We start from the raw sequence: 12873 nt of genomic DNA, 5'->3' as shown, positions 1-12873 counted from the left end.
CAAAATATTGTTATAATGGGAAAGTTTCAAAGCGTTTGGAGATCTAAAATTATTCGTCATTTTTTCCATACATATACTCAGGAAAATAGTTGATTTTTAGGAATTTTCAGGTTTAACCTTAGAAGTCTGGTTTTAATAAAGATACCTTTATGAAAATATCGGCACCAATGTGGAATTTGATACTTATTAAGGTGGTAACAGTGTGCTTCCGTAAAGTTTTATACTTATGATATAAATCGATATTTGCTATATTCTTAAAATAACTTATTTTAGCTTATATTTAAGAACCCATAACTTTGATGCCAAAACGAATGATTCTATCATATTTTTGGTCAAAATATTGTTATAATGGGAAAGTTTCAAAGCGTTTGGAGATCTAAAATTATTCGTCATTTTTTCCATACATATACTCAGGAAAATAGTTGATTTTTAGGAATTTTCAGGTTTAACCTTAGAAGTCTGGTTTTAATAAAGATACCTTCATGAAAATATCGGCACCAATGTGGAATTTGATACTTATTAAGGTGGTAACAGTGTGCTTCCGTAAAGTTTTATACTTATGATATAAATCGATATTTGCAATATTCTTAAAATAACTTATTTTAGCTTATATTTAAGAACCCATAACTTTGATGCCAAAACGAATGATTCTATCATATTTTTGGTCAAAATATTGTTATAATGGGAAAGTTTCAAAGCGTTTGGAGATCTAAAATTATTCGTCATTTTTTCCATACATATACTCAGGAAAATAGTTGATTTTTAGGAATTTTCAGGTTTAACCTTATAAGTCTGGTTTTAACAAAGATACCTTTATGAAAATATCGGCACCAATGTGGAATTTGATACTTATTAAGGTGGTAACAGTATGCTTCCGTAAAGTTTTATAGTTATGGTACAACTCGATGTTTGCTATATTCTTAAAATAACTTATTTTAGCTGATATTTAAAAACCCATAACTTTGATGCCAAAACGAATGATTTTATAATATTTTTGGTTAAAATATTGTTATAATGAGAAAGTTTCAAAGCACTTGGAGATCTAAAATTATTCGTCACTTTTTCCATACATATACTCAGGAAAATAGTTGATTTTTAGGAATTTTCAGGTTTTACCTTATAAGTCTGGTTTTAATAAAGATACCTTTATGAAAATATCGGTACCAATGTGGAATTTGATACTTATTAAGGTGGTAATAGTATTCTTCTGTTATATTTTATAGTTTAAAAGATATATGATACAAATCGATGTTTGCTATTTTATTAAATAACTTATTTTAGCTAATATATAAAAAAAGAATATTTTTCATTGTTATGAGAAAGTTTGAAACCCTTTAGATATCTTAAACTCTTCGTTATATTTTCCACATATACTGAGAAAAATTGATGGTATTTGGGAATTCTCAGATTTGATCTTATAAGTCTGGTTTAAACAACGTATACAATTACTAACACCAAAATAGAATTTGATGCTTACTAAAGTGATTAACCCCCTTCCCCATCTAATATCGTGCTGTTTGGCACATAAAATTGGATTATTTAGGAATTTCTAGATATGTTAAACAATAGTACATTGATAAAAATGTGTCCATCTACGTAAAATGTAATTTTTAATAAAATAGAAACATTTTTATCTCGAAGACTACACTCTAAGATATATTAAAATGGGAAATGGTAAGTTATTTCCCAGGATGATCAAGTTACATTACAAATTGTTCCTTCGAATTTCTTCATAAATCATTTGAGGTCCTACGGAAAGGTGCATGACATTTCGATGTTACGTGGCTTGGCTTGGGACGAGACCAAGCTAGTTTTGAAATGGACGATAATGGATAGGGAAAATGGATAAAGCACGCGCGTTGTTTTATGGGAATAGTGGCTTGAACGGAGGCAAACGACTGCAAAGCCCGTATTAGGGGATGCCGGCAAAGCACCATTCGCTCGACGAAATTATCGATTGAGGTCTCCAGTTTCAGTAACTAATACATGGCGAACCTAACGAGAGATATAACACGGTCAGAATTGGAAGATTTGAGACATGCACCATGTAGCACCATTGGAAAACTAAATATTCAAAACTAACAATTGAAAGATGTAGAAAAGCTTTAATACAGTTCTTCCAAAATAACAGTGAACTCACGTCATCACGACGTCTAACGTATTTTTCTTTCTCATTTTTTTCTAGTTTAAAAATAAACGACAGTAAAAGGCCCCCAGCTAGACTAGTGTGGTTGTTTACGAGAGGTGAGGAAGTATTTTTTAAGTTAATTTTATTTTCATAAAAATTTGTTAAAATCATATAATAATTTAGTAATTAATAGGGAAAATGAACAGCAAACAGTGCGAAAATAAGTGTAATCAAGGTCACCTTAATGTTGGCTCTATTCGGTATCAAAAATACGAAATGTATGAAAAACATTAAGAAGTTTTTCGATACGAGGGTTACTATTTATATTTCGGGAATTGGCAACACTGTTGTCAGGTGGGTCCATCTGACGGTTCCATTGTAAACTTTAACATTTTTGATGACATACGTACTCAGAACAGTTTGTCGCACGGAAGTTATTTGTTTATTTTATATTTAGACGAAAGTTTCGTCTCGGTAAAAAATGGAACTGAATCGTGAACATTTTCGTGCGATGATTTTTTACGATTTTCGACGTGGATTATCACAGTGCGCATCAATCAACTTAATTTGACTTTTGGCGATGAAGGTCCATCAAAAACCACCGTGTATCGCTGGTTTAGTGAATTCAATCGTGGCCGTAGTTCGCTGTCCGACGAGTTTCGTGAATGTCGTCCAAAATCGGCTGTTGTGCCAGAAAACATCGATGCTGTGTGCGAAATGATTAAACAAGAACTTCATGTCACTTATTGTGAGACTGAGGCATCCTTAAGCATTAGTTCCACCAGCATATGTGCGATTTTACATGAACATTTAGCTGTGCAAAAGTTATGTTCGCGTTAGATTCCATACAATTTGACAAATACTCAAAAAAAGGCTCGTGTCGATTGATGCAAAGAAATGCTTAAGAAGTTCAATCGCGATGCTTTGAAAGGCGCTTATGAAATCGTGACAGGTGATAAATCATGGATATATTCGTAAAAGACCGAAAGTAAGCAATAGTCGACTGTATGGGTGTTCCAAGATGAACCAAATCCAACAAAAGTTGTTCGCGCACGAAGCACTTCGAAGAAAATGGTCTGTTTCTTCGGAAAAACTGGTCATATTGCAACAGCGCCTGTAGATGATCATAGATCAGTAAATTATGATTGGTACACAGCCATTTGTTTGCCAGAAGTCCTCGGTGAAATAAGGAAAACAAACAAGAGATGCCGGATTGATTTTCATCATGACACTGCGAGCTCTCACACATCGGCTCAAACAAAAGACTATTTGAGCACTCAAGCAATGATTTGACACCAAATTACTTCTTTTTGTTGCCATCCGTGAAGAATAAACTGCAGGGTCGACGATTTTCATAGCCCGAAGAAGCTACTGAAGCGTTCAAAAATCATGTTTTGAAGATACCTCATTTGGGCCAAGCTATTATTTCAGTAAAACGATATTAATTACGATTAGCTAAGTCTAAGTCTTGATGATTTTTATGAGAATGGTGGAGCTTATTCAAGCTCAAGAATCTAAGAATTAAACAGGGTAGATCAATATCATAATGCTATAAATAACAGTACACCAAAAAATGATTCATAAAAATGTACAAAACACCAAAGTGGGGAAAAACAGAATAATAGATATCTCGACAGTTTCTTCCTGAACTCTCCTTTGTTGGCACGAACGAGTAATACCGAAGGTTTTCTCTATGAGTCACACTAAAACCAAAAACTTTTTAAATTACCACCTGAATACCATTAGTTCTTTCTAGATTTTTTTGGTGACCTTGATTCAACATTTATATACACCCTCTATATTAAATCGTTCCATAATGTTCTATAAATTATTTCTGTATCCCAAACATTAATACTTTTCTGGTTGATTTCTGACCACTTGGGGTGTCGTTTTGATCCAAGGCCGATCATTATTAGTACTATTGCTACTAAACATTGAACAAATTGATATATTGTAAGATACGAGATATTGCTTTTACTGCCTTTAACAATCAAGCAAATAAAAACATAACAAGACCAAAGTAACAAGGAAGCAAAGGAAATGTGAGGTATTTTACTTTGTGTAGTAGTTTGCTTTAATATACACGGTTTGATGTATCAAGTATACCTTCCGGAAGTACAAGTAGGTAACAAATACGACATTATATTTTGCTTTTTATTCAAATCTCAGAGCTAGGTAGGCTTGGAAAGGAATTATTCACGATAAGTTCGAATCTGGCCAAACTATTATTTCAGTAAAACGATATTAATTACGATTAGCTGAAAAGTCTTGATGAATTTTATGAAAATGATGGAGCTTGGATAAATAACCTAAGAACTAAATAGGGTAGATCAATATCAGAATGCTATAAATAACAGTACACCAAAAAATGATTCATAAAAATGTACAAAACACCAAAGTGGGGAAAACAGAATATAGGTATCTCGACAGTTTCTTCCTGAACTCTCCTTTGTTGGCACGAACGACTAATACCGAAGGTTTTCTCTATGAGTCACACTGAAACCAAAAACTTTTTAAATTACCACCTGAGTACCATCAGTTCTTTCTAGATTTTTTTGACGACCTTGATTCAACATTTATATACACCCTCTATATTAAATCGTTCCATAATGTTCTATAAATTATTTCTGTATCCCAAATATTAATACTTTTCTGGTTGATTTCTGACCACTTGGCGTGTCGTTTTGGTCCAGCGTCGATCATTATTAGTACTATTGCTACTAAATATTGAACAAATTGATATATTGTAAGATACGAGATATTGCTTTTACTGCCTTTAACAATCAAGCAAATAAACACATAACAAGAACAAAGTAACAAGGAAGCAAAGGAAAAGTGAGGTATTTTACTTTGTGTAGTAGTTTGCTTTAATATACATGGTTTGATGTATCAAGTGTACCTTCCGGAAGTACAAGTAGGTAACAAATACGACGTTATATTTTGCTTTTAACTCAAATATTAGAGCTAGGTAGGCTTGGAAAGGAATTATTCACGATGAGTTCGAATCTGGCCAAACTATAATTTCAGTAAAACGATAATAATTACGATTAGCTGAGAAGTCTTGATGAATTTTATGAAAATGATGGAGCTTAGATAAATAACCTAAGAACTAAATAGGGTAGATCAATATCAGAATGCTATAAATAACAGTACACCAAAAAATGATTCATAAAAATGTACGAAACACCAAGTGGGGAAAACAGAACATAGATATCTCGACAGTTTCTTCCTAAACTCTCCTTTGTTGGCACGAACGACTAATACCGAAGGTTTTCTCTATGAGTCACACTGAAACCATAAACTTTTTAAATTATCACCTGAATACCATTAGTTCTTTCTAGATTTTTTTGATGACCTTGATTCAACATTTATATACTCCCTCTATACTAAATCGTTCCATAATGTTCTATAAATTATTTCTGTATCCCAAATATTAATACTTTTCTGGTTGATTTCTGACCACTTGGCGTGTCGTTTTGATCCAGGGTCGATCATTATTAGTACTATTGCTACTAAACATTGAACAAATTGATATATTGTAAGATACGAGATATTGCTTTTACTGCCTTTAACAATCAAGCAAATAAACACATAACAAGACCAAAGTAACAAGGAAGCAAAGGAAATGTGAGGTATTTTACTTTGTGTAGTAGTTTGCTTTAATATACACGGTTTGATGTATCAAGTATACCTTCCGGAAGTACAAGTAGGTAACAAATACGACATTATATTTTGCTTTTTATTCAAATCTCAGAGCTAGGTAGGCTAGGAAAGGAATTATTCACGATAAGTTCGAATCTGGCCAAACTATTATTTCAGTAAAACGATATTAATTACGATTAGCTGAAAAGTCTTGATGAATTTTATGAAAATGATGGAGCTTGGATAAATAACCTAAGAATTAAATAGGGTAGATCAATATCAGCATGCTATAAATAACAGTACACCAAAAAATGATTCATAAAAATGTACAAAACACCAAGTGGGGAAAACAGAACATAGATATCTCGACAGTTTCTTCCTGAACTCTCCTTTGTTGGCACGAACGACTAATACCGAAGGTTTTCTCTATGAGTCACACTGAAACCAAAAACTTTTTAAATTACCACCTGAATACCATTAGTTCTGTCTGATTTTTTTGGTGACCTTGATTCAACATTTATATACACCCTCTATATTAAATCGTTCCATAATGTTCTATAAATTATTTCTGTATCCCAAATATTAATACTTTTCTGGTTGATTTCTGGCCACTTGGCGTGTCGTTTTGATCCAGGGTCGATCATTATTAGTACTATTGCTACTAAACATTGAACAAAAATTGATATATTGTGAGATACGGGATATTGCTTTTAGTGCTTTAACAATCAATTAAATAAAAACATAAGTAACAAGACAAAAGTAACCAAAAATCAAAGGAAATGTCAGGTAATTGAGAATATAATGTAAAAAATAGCTATTATAGAATTTAAGAACAAAAACACAACAATCCTCATGAAAACAACATCGTGTTTCATGTGATTTTTCACAATATCCAAAATTAAAAGTACCGTTACTAGCTATAGTCTATCCAACGAAGTTTTGTACATACGTCATCAAGATGTTTAAAGTATCGCCTGTCGCAATTTGTAAGTTCGTTTTAGAATCAGACAATGTTTTCCTTCTCATTTTATTCCAGTTAAAAAAAAGAATTCTGTCTGATAAGTCCGAACCGATGTAACCGAACGAGCCTGTCAAAGTTGTCCGGTTGTCAAACGTAAGCAAAATTCTTCAAAACAATAGTGATAAGTGGTTATAAACCGGCAAACGTTGTCTTAACGCTTTGCTTGTTTTTATAAATTCCAAATCGCTGCTTCTTATTACTCTGACTGAAAATTCCGAAGCCAGACGGAACAGATCGCGTCTCTGGTCAGTTACTTTGAACAGGAACGAGATAATGGAGGCCCCCTTTTGTCAGTACAATTCGTTAGAGAGGTAAGCATTTTTAATATTAATTTGCAGCGATTTTTATTGGAAATATTATTAGCATGTTGCAAATCCACTGAATATTTGTATGGACACGTTCATTGAAATCACTGAAAGATCAGCTTGATGTTAGCTCTACCAGATATTAAATATATGAAATGTATAAAAACAGCGACTAGTTTTGCAATACAAACATAATTTAAATACAATTATTTATTAGTATCGAAGAGGTCTAATGGAACTTTCTTCGGAATACTGCTTTCAAAAGAATAAAATTTTAAAAGCACATAATAAAATAATTTCAATTTATATATTTAGATGAAACCCCAACGGTCCCTCATAGTAAACTGATAATAAAAATAGTGTTGTGACAACAAAAGTTGCTTGAAAAGGTTTTATTAGTCATAACATTTACTAAACATTCATTGCAGATATATTGTATTTCGTGCTGGAAACAGGAATGGTTAATAATACAGTCGGTTTGGATGAACACGATAAGACACATTAAAGAAGAAACGGACAAACGATGGAATTGGAAATTAACAGCTTACTTATTCACTTGAATGAAACTTTCGGAATATGATATAATTAAAGGCTGCCAATTTCCAAGACAGGGTGATGAGAATGGAAACAACGAAAGGTGAGTATATAATTAATATATAACTGTAGATATGTATGTAATTGTTCAGATTATACAAGAGCATTTGGTTAAAATGTGTCAGGAGAGAAAGAATAGTAACCGTTTTACAGATATGGCAAATCCACTAATACACTGATCAAGAAAGATTTATACAGGTATTAACAGAACAAACGAAGGAGAAATACAGTGATATAAAAATGTCTTTACAAGGAAACATTGTATCGAAAGACACAAGAACTAAACGTAAAAGGTAAATATGCTCTCTAATGAAAGTAAAATACATTACATGAAAATACAATTGTTAATTAGGAGGACCAGGCCTCCAGGGGATACAACTACAAGCGCGCCTAAATCTCATAGATGGTATGGAAAAGAGTTCAATGTAAATATGATCAAACACAACCCTAACCTACAAACTATTATAACTCTGTACTTAATTGTAGTTTTAAGTCCTTTGATTTGATTAGATTTATTATAATGTTAAAATAAATTGTATTTGATAACAGTATTTTTGTTTAATTATTTTATTTAGATTAGAATTTCGTTGTATGTCAAAGCCAAACTGAACTTAAACTCAGAACTGATACGGCAACACAAAATAACAAAATAACTTTGGATAAACAATAGTTAGTTTGTGTTTCCATAACCGAAGCCATAAACCATATTCGCAGAAGAAGGTCAATGTTATATCGAAAAGAACCCACAAAAATTCTTTTTGGTAGGCTGAACAAAGCTCGCTGTCATATTCCGGTAGTACTAAATGGGACCTCATTTATAGACGAGAAAATAAATTACGTACAATATAGTTTATGTTTTTTATGGGTATTGTACAAATTTACAAAAAGGCATAATTTCACGTATTTCATTCTATGTTCTCACAACAAATAATGTAAAAATAATATGTAACGAACAATTAACAGTATACTTCGATTGGTGATGGTGTTTGATTATGGATTTCAATCAAGATCAGAATAAACCCTAAATATAAAAGTGTACTTAATAAAATTTAAATAAACTGTTAAGTAATAGGAAATGTTTATGGATATTGCTGATACCAAACGTACAGAATACATAATTTTATATAGGCTCTTACCAGAACCAATAAACACTATTACATAAACTCAATTTAAAAAAAAATATTCAAAAAACAACCCATTTATGGATTTTCTTCAATATCGAATATACCTCAAATAATTAATATTAAATAACAAAGAAATTTGGATAATGATTAGCCCCAATTTGCTAAACATATAATTTGATTTATGCTGGTTCAATTAGATTAAATCAATTAATAATATTAATGCGCAAATACAAACTTAAATAAATGACAATGATTATAAAAATGTGTTTATGGATTTTAATCAGTATCGAATTAGTCCCAAAATTTAACAATAACCGTGATAAAACCAATAAATTAATAGTCAATATTAAAATCGAATAACAAGCACATAATTATGATTATTGATCAGACTAATGTGTAAAATTCATAATTTTATATATCAATAACGATTATGTATACAAAAACGTATGGCAGAAATTACATCAACATATTTATTATGGATAACGATCAGCCCCAATTTGCTAAACATATAATTTGATTTATGCTGGTACAATTAGATTAAAACAATTAATAATATTAACGCGCAAATATGAATTTAAATAAATAACAAAGATTATAAAAATATGTTTATGGATTTTAATCAGTATAGAATTAGTCCCAAATTTAACAATAACCGTGACAAAACCAATAAATTAATAGTCAATATTAATATCGAATAACAAGCACATAATTATGTACATTGATCAGACTAAATGTGCAAAATACATAATTTCTATTATCAATAACGATTATGTATACAAAAAAGTATGGCAGAAATTACATCAACATATTAATTGTGGATAATGATCAGCCCCAATTTGCTAAACATATAATTTGATTTATGCTGGTACAATTAGATTAAATCAATTAATAATATTAACGCGCAAATAAGAATTTAAATAAATAACAACGATTATAAAAATGTGTTTATGGATTTTAATCAGTATCGAATTAGTCCCAAAATTTAACAATAACCGTGACAAAACCAATAAATTAATAGTCAATATTAATATCGAATAACAAGCACATAATTATGTGTATTGATCAGACTAAATGTGCAAAATCCATAATTTCATATATCAATAACGATTATGTATACAAAAACCTATGGCAGAAATTACATCAACATATTAATTATGGATAATGATCAGCTTCAATTTGCTAAACATATAATTTGATTTATGCTGGTACAATTAGATTAAATCAATTAATAATATTAATGCGCAAATACGAATTTAAATAAATAATGATTATAAAAATATGTTTATGGATTTTAATCAGTATTGAATTAATGATTATTGATCAGACTAATGTGCAAAATCCATAATTTCATATATCAATAACGATTATGTATACAAGAACGTATGGCAGAAATTACATCAACATATTAATTATGGATAATGATCAGAGCACTGTACAAAATACATAATATCAGATAAGCTGGTATCATAAACAGAAACCGATAAATATTTTTACGCCAACTGGGACCAAAATCATAATGTAAAGCGGAATGAAACGCACATGTGAGATTTATAAATATCCCCGAGCCTTTAGTGTTTTCTTTAACCTCGTCTCTTTTCTACCACCCCGTATAGTTTCAACGAGCTGGAATTGGTATGTGCTCGTCGCAGAGATGAAGATGGATACCAAGGACGCTACGCGCAGAACGGAAAAACAATACGAAGTCAATGACTTTGGCTGTTGTTGGTGGTGGTGGTGGTGGTGGTGCTAGATTAGATGACGGACGGTTGCGAGCTAACGTCGAGCTGCGAAAGATAAAAACGGACCGTCGAATAGAAACGATCGTTGTAGCGAAACGATTAGGAAAAACTGACTCAGAACGTTATGATCGAAACAGTAAAACTTTAAATATTCCTTTATTGGGAACCTCTCTACAATAGCTTTAACTCCACAAAAGCCCCGTTAACGTCTACCTACTTTTTTCTACCTGGGGTTCCGATTATATTCGTAAAAGGGCATCGGAGATGGTTTTACCCAAGCAAACTGGTCAAATACTATAGAGTAAGGTCTACAGATATAGTTTTACAACGCCAATTAAACGGAATAAATTTAAGGAATATCCAGGCATAATCAAGTTGTTGTTGACACGGATAGTTTAACGTATAAACGTTCGAGACAATAGTTTGAATCGAGGAGTTCTTTGAACGCGAGGAATCCACGGCAGCGGCTTCATACAAATCATCATTAGTGATAGAAAACGGGTCGGTGTGTCGTGAAACGAACATGGCGCAGGCGTGGTGAACCAAGAGAAACCACGTCGATGGCTGAATTGCTTTGAAAAAAAAACAGTTTGGTGAGACTGCAAATGTATGGCGTATTTTTAGATGCGTCCAAGCGACGAAACCGTACGAAACAGTCACGGAAAATCGACCAGAATTTATTACACGACAAAATAGTCATGGGAAATCGTTGAACGAACCGTTAAACTTCCACCAATCCAGATTTAATCGATAATGTCTGGTAAAAATCATCAAATAAGTTAATCAGAGATTAAATTCACATAAATAAAATGAGCTCACGGCATGATATCGTTGGCTAGACTATCCAGATTCGATGGAGGAGTTCGGGCTATGTATTGATCGGTCCACTTTGGCAACAGCCGCTTTATACCAGCTACATTTCTCCAATAGGAGTGTATGGAATGTTTCCAAACTGTAATCGCATTTGCTTGGTAAAATAGCGCCCTGGAGAGGGACTTTTGACGCGTTGGATAATGATTTTATCTACAAAATGTCGTCTAGCCTTCTTATATTACGTATTTTGAACGCTTAAAAAAACCTTCCTCAAGATAAGCTTAAAATAAAAAATACACCAAGACGAAGTGACCGTAAAAATCGAACAGAACCCAAACGTGCTGATATTATAACTTCATCTATGTAGGTTTAATAACAACTAACCAATTCGCGATAAGATCTTGACTATATCAAGTGCCAAATAAAATTAATGAATATGTAAACATTTATGGATCTGGCACCAGAGAATAACATGTAACATGTATCGATTCATATTAATGTAATAATATATCAAAACGGTTAAAAAATAATTGAATATTATATTAAGTATTATGTTTTAGGGATTTCAATCACTATATATTCAGTTTATGGATTTTAATTACTATCAAAATATGCCTGAAATGTAATAAAGCGCATAACAAAATGCATATAATAATAATAGACAGATTAAATAACAAGAAAACAATATGGATGTTGATCAGAGCAAATGTTCAGTATACATAATTCCGTATTTTATATCATAATTAATCAACGGTGTTATCAATAATATAGTAACATTCTCAACAATCTAATAAGTAAATTCCGAAATAATAATATCCGCAAAAATATTCATAATATGCATATGAAACCACAAAATTATAAATATCGACCAAAAAAAAAAGCAGAATAATAGTTATACACTTATTATTAATGATTAAGAGGATTCTAATCGGTATTCTAGAAACGTAAAAAATTAATAGCATCATATATGAACATAAATCTATATAGGTAAATAATTCAATAGTGACTATAATAAAAATTACCAACCTTAATTTTATTTTCTCCTCATAACACAGAACATATTATGGATTTCAATCAGTATACTTCCAGTTCGGATTAAACCTGGAAATAAAATAGCATCATTACGACAGGAGGTATATTTTATGGATTTTAATCGGTATTCCTCAAACGTAAAAAATTCAATAGCATCATATATGGATATCAATAATAGAACACGAGCAATAAACCTAATTCTACATAGATAAATGAATCAAACCATAAATCAAAGGAGATAATAACAAAAATTATGCACCTTGATCACTATAACCAAGCAAAATCCTTAATAGCTGTTCAGAAAAACATCAGAAAATTTAATCGCATCAATAAGACATATATATTCATAATACGCATGGTACATATCGAGGAAAGAAAAAAATATGAACATGGATCAGAGTAAACATGCAAAATACATAATTTAATACAGTTAAATGTAACTCTCACCAAATACAATCTTATATCATAAAGTCTG

At 31.5% G+C, this 12873-nt stretch overlaps 1 long non-coding RNA gene across 1 annotated transcript; it reads left to right on the top strand.

The window, feature by feature from the left end:
* The first annotated feature begins 7558 nt into the window (after positions 1–7558).
* LOC143204325 (uncharacterized) lies at positions 7559–8150 on the top strand. The gene is made up of 3 exons (XR_013007560.1): positions 7559–7733; positions 7844–7983; positions 8043–8150. It is a non-coding gene; the product is annotated as an uncharacterized LOC143204325 (long non-coding RNA).
* Positions 8151–12873: the final 4723 nt, after the last annotated feature.

This window comes from Rhynchophorus ferrugineus, unplaced genomic scaffold, assembly GCF_030347505.1.
Source record: "Rhynchophorus ferrugineus isolate W39M unplaced genomic scaffold, kcgeb_rfMv2 rfM10, whole genome shotgun sequence".
Lineage (NCBI taxonomy): Eukaryota > Metazoa > Arthropoda > Insecta > Coleoptera > Curculionidae > Rhynchophorus > Rhynchophorus ferrugineus.
Note: the sequence above shows the minus strand (reverse complement) of the source record. Positions and strands in the feature narration are given on the sequence as shown.